The sequence below is a fragment of the Halichoerus grypus genome, chromosome 9, assembly GCF_964656455.1.
Source record: "Halichoerus grypus chromosome 9, mHalGry1.hap1.1, whole genome shotgun sequence".
In the NCBI taxonomy this organism is placed as follows: Eukaryota; Metazoa; Chordata; class Mammalia; order Carnivora; family Phocidae; genus Halichoerus; species Halichoerus grypus.
In genome coordinates, this window is record NC_135720.1 from 105942613 (window position 1) to 105954664 (window position 12052).

Genomic DNA, 12052 nt, shown 5'->3' on the forward strand with positions numbered 1-12052 from the left:
CGGTTCCTGAATAAACTTTGGTAATTTATATTTTCCTTGCGTAGACTACTTAGCATGGCATTGAACAGGGTAACCTGGGATAAATTTTTTAAATCTTTCCATCGCAATGATCACAACTGTGATTACTAGTAAACGTTTCCGTATGCCCTCCTCACTGAACAGTGAGCTCTGTCTCGTTCCCTGCTACGTGTCCCCAGTGTCTCCCAGGTGCTCAGTATGTGCTCAAGAAATTGTTGTAAAGCCAAGAATGAGGTTAAAGCCTCTTTTTCCTTTCTTGTTTTGCCTAATAGTGACCTTTTCTCTTTTTCTTGATTGGACCTGCCAAAGTTTTCTTTCATTATTTTCTTTCAGGCAAGGATCTTAAGTTATCAATTCTACATGTTTTCATTTCAAATTAATTTCAAAGCTCTATTTCGAAGAAAATAAACTTAAATGATTTCCTAAACAATGAAATAAATTAAGCTATTTGTCTAAAGGTAGAAAAAGAACAATAAAACAAACTTTATCGCTATCTTGGGTTTGTCCCAGGTGAAGAGCATGAAACTTTTTTATTCAATCTTCATTTTGTCTTAATTCAGCAGGAAACTTATTCCACTGAAATCTACCATCACCACTGACATATTTGTCTTTGCTTTTATCTATTTTACATTCTAATACCACAATGCTTCTTCCTTTGCTGTATGTATTGTGTTTTGTTTGCTTTCATTGCCTCCTAGGATCTACAAGATATACTTTTTGCTTTTTAATTTGACTAGTATACTCTTTGTTCATTGCTTTCTTTTATATTTTTTGTAAAGATTATTTATTTATTTATTTGACAGAGAGAGCGAGAGAGGGAACACAAGCAGGGGGAGTGGGAGAGAGAGAAGCAGGCTTCCCGCGGAGCAGGGAGCCAGATGAGGGGCTCGATCCCAGGACCCTGGGATCATAACCTGAGACAAACGCAGACGCTTAACCGACTGAGCCACCCAGGCGCCCCATTGCTTTCTTTTAAAAAAAGATTTATTTATTTGAGAGAGACAAAGAATGGGTGGGGGGCAGGAGAGGGAGAGAAAATCTCCAGCAGACTCCCCGCTGAGCGCAGAGCCCATCATGGGATGGGGCTTGAGCTCACGATCCTGAGATCATGATCTGAGCTGAAACTAAGAGTCCAACACTTAACCGACTGAGTCACCCAGGAGCCCCTGTTCATTGCTTTTTAAAATCTTGACTCTATTTCTCGAATTATCACATTTTTTTTTTATCATTTTCATCTCACTGTACATTTTCCCCTGGATTCTGAGAGCTCCACAACTACATGGCACTGATTAGGTTAATTGTACAGCCCATTAGGCCCTTTAAAGATGATGCTGGAAACTTAATTTGCTATTGCATTTGTGTTCCCTTATACTTATTCGTTATCTCAGCCAGTCCCCTATTTATCTCCTCACCCTTCTTGGTCAGCTTCCTTTTGATCTTGGTCTGTTGCTTCTCATCTGATTTTTTTTTTTATCTCAGGTTTCATAAAGTACATATCTTCTTGATGTTTTTGAGGAGGGAAAAAAAAGATGCTGCCTTCAAAAAAAAAAAAAAAAAATCATTCTTTTTTCCAGCAGTATTCCAAGGGAGAAATGACAAGAACTGAACTAAGCCACGGGCAATGGGATGGAAGGGAAGAGCGACAAGAGCGATGAAGGGGACAGTAATAAATGGAGAAGCAGAAAAAACAAATCTAGCCAGCCAAGCAGAGCCTAAAGGCTCCAAGCATATGTCCATGAGGAGTTGTAAGTGTCCCTGGAGCTCACCTGCCACAACACAATGGCAACACCACAACCCCCCCCCCCACTCCAGACAAACTTCCCTGCAAAGACCCTCACCATAGCCTATGAGCTGGACATTATCATTTTCCTCATACTGATGAAGAAAGGAGCTCAGAAAAGTTAAACTGCTTCCAGAACTAGAATTCTGGTCTGTGGAATCCAACTTCTTGAGCAAACACGGAACATTGGGGATAGGGTTACCGGCCTTGTGGGAAAACAGAGGACAGCAACTCAAGCCACTAAGCTTATCATCAAGTTGCGGGTGACAAAAAGAATACATCTGATAGAATGGAAAATGAAGAGGAGCAGGTAATTCAGAGCTACGTGGTGTAGAAGACAGAACATACACGGTCTCAGAAATGAGGGAATGAGAGCCTTGGTGGGTGCTGGGCTACCACACTCCCAAGTTCTCTAGAACATCCCTGACTGGTGCTGGCTATCTTGGCACAATTATTAATAATGTCCCCGTCTGGACGATTAATTCTCTGGTCCCCCTGGCAATGCTCCACATCTGAACCATGCTTACCAGTTTTCACACATTATCCCGTGTGATTTTTCACAGGCCTACCGTAGAGCGGTGATTCACAAATTTGATCAAAGGGGCGCCTGGGTGGCTCCGTCGGTTAAACGTCTGCCTTCGGCTCAGGTTATGATCTCAGGGTCCTGGGATCGAGTCAGGGCTCCCTGCTCAGTGGGAAGTCTGCTTCTCCCTCTGCCCCTCCCCTTGCTCCTGTTCTCTCTCTCAAATAAATAAATAAAATCTTTAAAGGGGTACTGGGTGGCTCAGATGGCTAAGCATCTGCGTTTGGCTCAGGTCATGATCTCCAGGTCCTGGGATGGCCCGCACCAGGCTCCCGGCTCAGTGGGGAGTCTGCTTCTCCCTCAGCCTCTCCATCACCAGCCCCCATGCCCTCTCTCTCAAATGAATAATGAATAAAATCTTTAAAAATAAATAAAATCTTTTTAAAAAAGAAAAAGAAATTTGATAAAAGCTATAAATTCCCACTTCAGAAAAATTACATAAATGCAGAATGTTGTACACAATTTTGATATGTTCATGTCCTTCGACAGAGCAGCTCCACTTCTGGGACTTTATCCTACAGACACGCAAGCACAAGGGCAAACGTAGGTACAAGGACATTTGTGATGGCATTGTTTTAAAGAGCAAATCCTAAGAAACACCCTGTAGGGGCGCCTGGGTGGCTCAGTTGGTTAAGCGACTGCCTTCGGCTCAGGTCATGATCCTGGAGTCCCGGGATCGAGTCCCGCATTGGGCTCCCTGCTCAGCGGGGAGTCTGCTTCTCCCTCTGACCCTCCCCCCTCTCATGCTTTCTCTCTCTCAAATAAATAAATAAAATCTTTAAAAAAAAAAAAAAAAAAGAATACCGAAACACCCTGTAATCCCTCAGTAGGGAATGAGTGAAATAACCTAGGGAAGGGAGGTAGGGGTGGGGTGAGGCGAGGATAGACAGCACTTGCTTTCAGCCAAGCTTCCTCTTAAAATAGGTAAGAATCTTCCCGCGCCTCCCCCCGGCCGCCGCTGCCCCCCCCACCGCCGTGCCCCCAACTCAGCAAGGTCCCATGGGAGGAAGAGACACGAGCTTGCTCGCAGGAGGAGGCTAAATAATGAATTGTAAGTGTGTGTTTTCTTTGGCCAGGGCAGTCTGGCCAAGCACTGGGGGCTGCTGGGCAAACATTTTTCATATTTTAGTAGCTGGCCTATGCCCAAAGCAGTCAGAAGTTAAGTAAGCTCTGAATGAGCTGCACCCATCCTCTCGCCGCCCCAAGAATTCTTAATGAGGTTCTAAGGCAGCAGCCTCCAGCAAACCCGGCGTGTTGCCTTAAATATCACTGGCCCTTCACTACTTTTAATGAATGCAAATGATTCAGCAACAAAACACTTAGCCCGGAGTGAAATCCGTCTTTGTGTGGCTGGTTTCACCAGCTTACAGCCCAGCTCAGGCAGGGCCCTACCGGGCAGGGGCCCAGCGGAGCCTGAGGTGCCCAGGCTAGCCCAGGCAGACCCCCTGCACACAGAGGGCAGCAAGCGTAGAAGGCAGGAAGTGCTCAGCAGGAGGGAGGGCCCCTCCCTCTGCCCCCCACTCCACTTGCCAACCCGGCCACCAGATGCAGACCCTCAAACTCCACCTCTTTACAACTCTGGCTCCAGGAGAGGAAAGTGTGAGCGGGGAAACAAAAGGTATGTCTTTGATCTAATGAAAGGGGTTGGTCCCAGGCACCTCAAAGGCCTGTCCGGTCACCACACTTCCTGCATTCAAGGGCATTACACCCCGACGTGCCCACCCACCCCCTCCTCTTCACCTGATGCCAGGTACCTGGGGAACAGAGCATCCAAGAACCTGAAAAGCTCACTTGGATCCATGCCCTCCTTCACCAACTTCATGGAAGCAACAAAAACAGAGGTAGTGTAAATAACCCAATTTACACCCTGTTTTCAGAGTTCTCTTTTGGCCGCAAAAACTGAAAGCAATTTGTCAGGAGTCTAAGAGCAACCTTTAGCTAATTTACTTCCAACCTAGGGCTCAGGGGGATCTGCCATCCCGTCGGCCTGATCAACACCTCTCCCCGGGGCTGGGGCAGCAGCCTGGGACAGAACAGGCAGCTGTTAACGCCACAGCCATCACCCCCCGGCCAGCAGCAGGCAAGAGACCCATGGAGGTCCATCCCAGTCCTCTCTAGGTTCTTCTGGTCGTGGGTGTAAATAAGGAATCTGGGGTGTCAGAGCCAAACTGGGCAATGACCAAACTGAGGACCACTGAGGGCCCACAGGTATCTCTCTGGGTGCCTGAGATATAAAAAGGGCTCCAAAGTATTTGTTGACCTGGTTTGAAAAGAACCACTGCCTCTTTCAATCCTCACAGGACAGAGAAGCCGGGGAGACTGGCTTCCTCAGAAGAAAATTCACACTGAGTTTCAGACGGCCTTCGAAGTAAGTTTTGTATCACCAAAAATGCCTTTTTTGATGATATAAATACCAGTACATCAAAGGCTGTTAGGAGAAGAGCACTGGAATTTTCTTAACCTCAACACCATTCTTCCTGATTGTTCAAGACACATCAGCTACAATACCTTATTCTTCTTCAAGACACTGCCAAAGGCGGCCAAAGGAAGCAAACAGGGCATTCACATCATACAGGAGCTGCGTCTCCTGGACCCTGGGACGTCTGAGTTCTTGCGTTCCGAAAGTGATCCATTAATCAGACCCTTTCCTAGCTGGCCACACCTACCGAGGGCTAAAATTCTGGACAACAACACAGAAAGAATGTATTCTGAAACCCCTATAAGGTAGAAGTGAACATCTGGAAGGCCGGGAGCACAAATCTACACAGCAACCTATTGAAAAAAAAAGAAAAAAAAGTTTTGCTCTTCACTTTCTTTCACTAATGCATATGAAAGAGATCTCTTTCTCTTTCTGTCTACCATCTAAACCCCAACCCCACAGCTAATCCATCCTACCATCAAATAAACCAGAACTCAAGCAAATGATGAACTCCCCAGCCTTTGGGCCACTTTTGTCCTGGAGATGGGAGAGGAAGGTGCCCTCAGACAAATGCTGAGGTAGCACAAAGCAGAATGAATAGCCCCAGTTGTCTCCACAAAGCTTGGATCAACCCCACACAACTGTGCAACCTGGGAGGGGAAGGAAATGCAACCAGCTCCTGTCTTTCTCCTGCCTGCTCCCACTCACATCGCCTGGCACTTTCTGGGTCCCCCCTCTTTGGTGCTTCTCTGCATCCTTGCCTTGTTAATTACTCTCTTCTGGTTCTGTCTTGATGTGCCTACCAGACAATCCGTTCCTGGAGTGAGTCTCGAGTCTCCCCCAGGAATAGCCCAGCTTTTTAAAGTGGAGACTCTACCATCAGAAAGGCATTTTCTTTCCATAATTGACTGTTTGCCCTCCTAGGGACATCCACCTCCTTCTCTAGACAATCTCTTGCCTTCTAAAGACTTTAAGTACCTCCCCACCCCCCAACCCTCTCACATACACAACCTAGCGTGATGCCTTATGCCTTAAGCATCATTTGTTATTTATGTGCCAGACTAAAAAGGAAAACAGTTTCTATTGAAAGTTACTGGTGGATGGCAAACAAAAGCAGACCTGTAAATAAATCACCCTCATCGTATGATAACTATCTTTTATGGAGCATTCACTCTATGACAGACTAAGTCCTTCCCATACACTGAATTTCAAAGGAGTCACCAATTTTAAGATGCACTGTTATTTGTGTTACGCTAAAAGGAGATGGTCCCAGTTAAACTAAGACACAATACTACATAATTGACTACGTTACCACCAGGCTTCAAAGCTGTGAAACTGAAAAAAAAAAAAAAAAAAGAGCACTTTCGAGTTGAAGAAAGACAGTATTATCTCACGGAATCCTTACAAGCACCCTAATGGGGTCGGTATTATTACCCTCATCTTACAAAAGGGAAACTGAGGCTCAGCGAGGTGAAGTGAACTATCTCGGGTCTCTGAGGGAGCAAGCTGTGAAGCCAGAACTCCCTTCCTGAACAGATTTCTGAATTTCCCTGTGCGCGGGCGGGTGGCACCCACCAGGCCTGGGGCAGATCATCCCCAGCTAAGCTGCCCCATCAAAGGCAAATAACACTTGCTTGGCTGATTGCTAAAATCAGGGTCTTTTTGCAATTGCTCCTTCACAGATCTACTTCCAGAAACAACAACAAAAGGAAAACAGGTTTTCCTAGCTCCTTCCTCACAAAACTGGCTGGAAGTGAGGGGGGGCCTCTCAGCCAACTTGTTATATATAAAGCACATTTAATGAGCCTTTCAAGCTGCGGGGGTGGGAGAAGGCAGGGTTCATTGGAAATCTGATACTTTGGCAGCCAAACGAGAGGGACAAGGCCCTCAGCATCAGCCCCAGGGGGATAAACACCATCTCAAACCTCTTTGTCTGCCAGAAGGAGAGACTTCCGGGGAGGGGAGGGAAGGGGGCAGCAAAGCTTTTTATGACAAAGCCCACCTAACAACAACCCTCTACCACAGACCTGGCTGGGGTCTTTGTACAACCCACCTAACCATAAACCCTCTGTCCTTTCCCAAACCTGCTGGGGTCCCCCTACCCACAAATACCTGTGACCGCCATAAACGCCCTTAAACAGCCCCCGTTTACTGCCCAGCCTGCCTGCTGCTAAATGAGGGCATTTGTTTCAAATTTGCAAATACCGAAAGCAGTGGAAACCTAAGTCCACTCCTAAAATGAAATGTTCTGCATTCCTCCGGCCTGAAGCACCACGCTTCAAAAGCGGCCCTGGCTGTTTACTCACTGGTGGGGCTATTGGGAGAAGTGTTTCCCTGCTCCCGGAGGAGGCTCCTTTGATCCGGGCTGGGTGGGAAGGGGACAGAGAGAGGTGCCACCCAAGCTCAGGCCCGTCTGGGCCCACGCTCGCCGGCCTCCTTTCTGGACTGCCCACGGCAGCAATCTGGGGAAGTCTCCCAGGGAGGCTCACGGAGAGACAGGAGCAGGCCCGCTCAGCAGGACCTCTCAGACCAGGTTCGAGAGGCCCCGGGAACAAAGGTAGAGTTAAGAGCGAAAAAGGTACGCAAGGCCAAAGAAGCACCCCAGCCCCTTACCCAGAAACAAAGGGGCCAATTCGCCACCCCCTTTTCCTGCACCCCACCAACAAAACTCAGGACACTTCTTCAAGGCAGGGTGCGATGTTTACTAAATAAAAGCCTTTTGTTTTAAGGAGTTTTCAGAAAGGAGGTGGGGGTGGTGGTAAAGAGAAGACCGAGATCCTCCTCCAGGCCCCCCGGGGCTGTTCCCTGGGGGCCCAGCCACTCCTCCTCCCCTGGAAGCTCCTCCTATAGGAGGCCCGGACCCCTGCGGTGGAGGAGGGGCCCGGATCACAGGCCAGATCACAGGCACAAAGCTGCTAGCAAGCTGGGCATTTTTTAAATTGGTCAGTTTAACAACTGGTTAATCTGCTAAATTAACCAAACAGATAGAATGGTTTGCTCTTTGTAGCTAGAGCTACAAGACCAACAGCAAATCTTCTCCACCGCCCCCTACCCCTTTCCCAAGGCTGCAAGACAACCATTTTCTTTGTTTGTGATTTGTTTTGTTTTTCGGGTAGCTGGAAATGAACTTGGGATCTCAAATGCTATCCTAGCACATCTCCTCTCTAAGGACTTGCTGACGTGAAGGATCCTTCTCTCTCTCTCTCTTTTTCTTTTTTTTTTAACAGATGAGCTACACCAGAATCAGAACACCAGAGTATCACTTTGTAACCCTTCAGTGATGGGACCCAGGTTCCCAGGTTGGACCCTGAGAGCCTCGGACACAGAAGAACAAAACTCAGCAGGTCAGCCAAGAGCGGTTAGCAGCTCCGGCTAAAGGGAGATCTACCTGGCCCCAAAACGTGTGCATGTTCCAGAATGTCAGAGGTCACTGTCCAAGCAATTCTGAAATCTCTTGAGAATTAAAAGGCTTGCCTCCAAAATCAGAAATGGAAGGGAAACCTACGTCCATCGCATCCCTACTGTGTGCCAGGGCCTGTACCACCAAGTGTGGGCCCATCCATCTACACAACAGTGGTGAGAGGCAGCAACTCTATTAACCACAGCAGCGATGACTCTATTACCACCTACGTGGTCTCTAGCACAGCATTACCCAGTATACACCTCCCAGCAGGCACACGGGTCTGGAATGTGACGGCACCCCTGCAAGCCAGGGCCTGCAACTGCCCGCGACCTTCCAGAAGCACCAGCTGGAAGAGATGGAGGACTCCGCTCAAATCGTGGGGATTGAGGCAGTGTTCTGGACTTCTAGATTACACGGTCTGACCATAACTCTAAAAACTTTAGGATGTACACAAACCTCTGAATGGGCCACTGAAAACTGTAACCGTGCTGTTTTGTAACAACAACAAATTTTTTAAAAGAGGGAGAAAATTTGGCAATCTTGAATGCTGAGGTGCAAAAGGTCTCTCCATGCGTAAAGTTATTGATCCACTCGCTCCTTATGTAGAAAGAGCAAAGGCTCCTCCACCCTCTGACTCTAACAGGGCTGCTCCTAAACCCACCCAGACAGTTATCTCGTCTGCCAAGTCCACTCCCCAGCGTTCACCCCACTCCAAGGCATGTGTTTGTAACACCTCATAGCCCCGAGGACATACGAGAACACAAGCTCTCCTACTTACCAGCTCTGCAGTTCTGAGCGGATCTTACTTTGCACCTCAGTTTCTCTACTTGTCAAATGCCTCCCATCCCTTGACGCTCCCCCCACCCCCAAAACCAACCATCTTCATCCTGCCTGCCTCTGAGCCATGTTAATAAGATCAAATGTCAGTGTGAGTGAAAGCATTTTGTCAATTGCCATGGTGGGTACACTTGGGATTACAGAGGAGGCTCTCCCAAAGCACACCCAGCCACTTCTCCCAGCTAGAAGCCGCCCTTCAGTTGCTCCTGCTTCTGTGCAAAGGAAAAGGTATTCCTCGCCAAAGCACCAGTCCCTCGAGTACTTGAGGACTAACCAGGTAAGTTTCTGCCTCCTTTTACTCATATAAAAACCCTTCTTTTTGGGGGGCACCTGGGTGGCTCAGTTGGTTAAGCATCTGCCTTCGGCTCAGGTCATGATCCCCGGGTCCTGGGATTGAGCCCCACATCGGGCTCCCTGCTCAGGGGGGAATCTGCTTCTCCCTCTCCCTCTGCCCCTCCCCCCTGTTCCTGCACTCTAGCTCTCTTTCTCTCTCTCTCAAATGAATAAATGAAATCTTTTAAAAAACCACACAAACTTTTTTTCCCCTCGTAAGAATTCTCTCCCAAACCTTTCTAGAATTTACTCCATTCCCCTTGCACCCAAAGAATTAAACCCTAATACCCACATCACCAGTTGATCGAGTCTAAACACATCTGTGCCCACGCACTAGAGACTCCAGAACAAAATACGGCCCTTAAAGTCCTCTCCCCAAAACCAAGGGTGAGGAAGAGGGCCTGTAAGGTATGACAGGAACACAGCTGGCGGTTGTGTAAGGCAATACTGGGTCAGCCCCCAAAGGTCCCCACATTAAAGGTCTTCCAAGGTCTTGAGTCCTCAAGTTGAGGCCTGAGTGGCAGGTGGGACTTGTCTAACGTCACATGAGCAGTCTGGGGCAAATGTGGGAGCAGGGCCCGTGTTTCCCTCCCAGTGCCTCCTGAGGAGGGACATACACTTCCAGGGTACCCAGAACTGGAGCCCAAGACCCATCTTTGCTACTGAAGAGATTCTACCATTACTGCAGGATTTCCTCTAAAACAGGAAAGCCTACGCACTTTACGTTGGAGGCTCCAGTGTGTCCAGGGAGAGAGGCAAGCCTGGTACTTCTTAATGAGATGTGGAATAAACTCTGAGCAGCCCCTCTTCCCTGAAGACTCAGCCAGCCTTCCGTATTAATTCTTATATAAGGTGTTAGAAGCCTGCATGTGCAAGGCAGTAAAATCCTCCGGTGGGGGGACGAGCCCAGAAACAGACCGAGATCCCAGCAGCTACAGACATATACTGTGGAGCGGGCACAGCACTGGGGCCCCAGCCTCCCAGGCTTCTCCTACAGTATGGGATAAGCAGCAGTGCCCAGCCCCCCACCACAGGAGGCAGGCGAATAGTAGAGAAAATGGCTCATCTAAAACAGATTAGAGGTCACCAAAATCATCTTGGCCCATCAGCTGAGAAGCAAAGGGCCACTCCTGCCAACGGGATAGCCGCATGTGACTGTATAGAGGGAGAAAGATGCTCAAGGTGCCCAGCCAAGGTGTTAACACTGAAATACTGCCCTGGGTCCTGAGGCAGGGTTGCATTCACTTGGAGGAAGGGCGCCTATTTCTAATGCGCACAAAGGCACTCTATGAGCTAGCTGCTGGGACACCTCAGTCATCCCCCAAACAGACCATCATTCTCTTCACTGCCTCACCAACGGCACCCCAGAAGGGGCAAAAAGGAGCCAGTGTATCTCCGGGCGGAGGCCGTACATGCTAGTGCCCGCCCTGGCCTCCTTAACCACCCACAGTGAGAGCCGTCCATCCCTGAGCGCACCACACCTCGGGAACCTCCCTATGGTATTGACAGAAGTTCACACAAGCTACCCAGAGTGACTGGGGAAGCCTCGCAGCCATCCCGTGATCACAGAAGCCCCTCCCTGGGCTGTTCTACAAGTCAGCCGAGGCTGCAGGAAGCACAGCTCACTACCCACTCCCTAGAACATCGGCACAACCAGGGAGACGGCGGCTCCGAACCAGCAGTGACCACTCTGGGAGAATCTGCTAGGAGCACAGAGGGAGAAGAGTTCCCACCAGGAAATGCAAAGTGCTTGTGCCCACCTTTCTGGGCCGCTGTTGGAATACTGAGACCCATTTAGAACATCTGCGCTCTCAAATAAGGAAACCACTCCTAAAGCTGCCGGTCCAAAGCAACTCTGTCGAGCCCTGGCAAACCATTCTAGAGACAGAGGACCAGAAAGAAAGGCTGACACCCTAAAAGGAGACAAAGGGTCAGGGCAGTCTTTGGGAAGAGACATGAGGGCTGGCCAGAAGGGCTGCACCCCTGGGTCAACCATCTCCAGGGGGAGTGCTCCCTCGACTTTCTGGAGGTGGGCGAGGGAGCAATCAGCAGCACTTGTACTTTGCAGATGAGGAAACTGAGGCTCGAAAGGTTCATTAACCAGCTCAGGGTCATGGGGCTAGGCAGCAACTGAGTCAGGACCAGAATACAGAAAAGCAGGTGTCACAGGACCACAGATGTTGCTTCTCCTCCTTTATCATGCACTGATGTGTGTGACGTTAGACAAGAACCAGCCAAGTTTTCAGACTCCTGGTCCAATGCCTTTATGTCATTCTGATCAGTCACCGCAGCCTACGCCTACTAGCAATTCAATTCTCTCTCTTCTCTGAAGCCTTTCCCCTCCCCATTTGCTCCTGCGTCATGGACTTACTGTCCTACATGTTCTAGAATGGTCTTCTATTTAGCATTTTACCAAGTGGTGTCTTTCACTACGCTTCATGTGATTCCCATCTCTCCATGGCGTCTCCTTCCTGCCTCCCGCCCCAGCTGAGACACTTCACCCACAGAAGACCCTCAAAGACACTTGGAACTGACCCCATTCTAAGCCCCTCAACATCAACCTTTCTCATCACCACACCTCCACTTTAACTGACAAACCCCTTATGGCGACCCAGGGGTTCTCAAACCTGAATGTCGGTAAGAATCTCCTGGGAAGCAATTTTGTTTTATTTTACTTCT

The 12052-nt window shown here is 48.7% G+C and overlaps 1 protein-coding gene and 1 long non-coding RNA gene across 2 annotated transcripts in view; one reads left to right on the top strand and one right to left on the bottom strand.

Moving 5' to 3' along the window:
• PTK7 (protein tyrosine kinase 7 (inactive)) overlaps window positions 1-12052 on the bottom strand; it is a 60533-nt gene that overhangs the window by 42391 nt on the left and 6090 nt on the right. The window lies entirely within an intron of this gene.
• On the top strand, window positions 3810-5178 carry LOC118555753 (uncharacterized). Its single transcript, XR_004927137.2, has 3 exons — window positions 3810-3999; window positions 4132-4222; window positions 4682-5178. It is a non-coding gene; the product is annotated as an uncharacterized LOC118555753 (long non-coding RNA).